Here is a 1729-nt window from a genome sequence, read left to right on the forward strand (position 1 = left end):
CAGGGCGGGAGGGGCGGCCCCGGACTGCCCCAGCTCAGGTGCCCACAATCACACAATCAGCACAGCCCGAGGTCCCGGGCGCAGTGCGTCCGCCCGTCCTCGCAGGAGCAGCTGGGTGACGGCGGTGCATTCACGCTTCAGGTGAAACTCGGGGTTCACTGTAGAGACTCACCTGTGGGGTCTCCAACCCGTCGCTAGGAGCACAGGTCACCTGTTTCTCTGTGCACAGCCCAAGGCCAGCGGCACCTACTGGCACGCAGGTGGGTCTGTGGGGGAGGAGCAGACGCCGTGGGCTCCGCGCTGTCCTGCAGGGGCTGCCCCGAGGGCGAGACGTCCACCTCGTCCGTCTCCCTTGTGTCTTCAGGCTTTTCCAGGACACGTGTCCGTCACTTTATATTTATAGTTAAAACCCGGGCAGAGAACCAGGCCTCAAGATTCCCGAGACACCAGGGACCAAGACATGAATAAAACCTGATAAAAACTAGTAATAGAATAAAAAGAAAACATAAGATTTACAGCACGCAAACCCCAATTAAAAAACACACAGCATTTTTACGAATTTCAGAGAGGAAGGGGGAGGGAGAGAGAGAGAAACATCAGTGATGGGAGAGAATCATGGATCGGCTGCCTCCTGCACGCCCCACACTGGGGATCGAGCCCACAACCCGGGCATGTGCCCTGGCCAGGAACTGAACTGTGACCTCCTGGTTCATAGTTGACACTTAATCACTGAGCTACACTGGTCGGGCCGAGCCCCCATTTCTGTTATGAGACTCAGCAGGCACACAATCATGTCAATAAAGGTAATCAAAACAAAACAGAATAGAACGCACACGGCTCATTGACGGCCCGTTTAGGCACAAATATGCTGGGATGTCCGCTGGTCACACGTGGATTTTCACAAATTTAATTAAAATTAAATAAAATTAACCTTCCTGTCCGTGGCCACAGTGGCGACGGTGACTGCGTTCTGTCCTCATGAAAGCGTCTGCTCTTGGAGACAGAAGGTCGTGAAGGAAGAAGACAGGCACCGACAGGGAGAAAATATCTGTGAAGAAACCCGATGAAGGAGTTGCAGCCAGAACAGAAAAGAACTTTCAAACTCAGTAATAAACCCCACGTTTTAGAAAGGCAAAGGGGGGGACAGGTGACCCGGGCGTGGAAGACCCTCCGCTTACGCCTCGTCAGGGACGCGTGAACCGAAACCCCGCGACACCAGCGCCCGACGCTTCCACACGACGCCGCGTGCTGGGGGGACGTGGGAGCTCCACCGGCTGCTGGGGCAGACGGCGCAGCTGTTTCCTATAAAATTAAATGTGAACGTGGCCCAGCACCCGACCCCCTGGCGCTTCCTTAAACGAGACACCTGTTCCCACCGACCCCGTGGGCACGTTCCCAGCAGCGTCACGACCACCCAACGGGGAGCGGCCCCCCGCCCGTCCCGGGGAGGGAGGAGGAAGCCGCTCCATCTCCAGGGCTCAGCAAAGGCACAGAGGCGTCCGGCTGAGCCCTCGGAGGGTGACTGTGGTCTCTCACGAATCGCATCTCAACACGCCTGGAAGGCAGACAACACGCAGGTCACCTGTGTAACTCACTCCCCTAAATCAAGCCCAAGTTCTGAAACGCACGCTTAAGCATCAGGATGATTGAAAACAGCAAGTTGTTTAAACTCGAGCTCACGTTCCGCGTGCTGCCGAGTCGCACCTGCTGCCTGGGCAGAGCCTGAGCC

Source organism: Myotis brandtii, unplaced genomic scaffold (assembly GCF_000412655.1).
Source record: "Myotis brandtii unplaced genomic scaffold, ASM41265v1 scaffold426, whole genome shotgun sequence".
Classification (NCBI taxonomy): domain Eukaryota; kingdom Metazoa; phylum Chordata; class Mammalia; order Chiroptera; family Vespertilionidae; genus Myotis; species Myotis brandtii.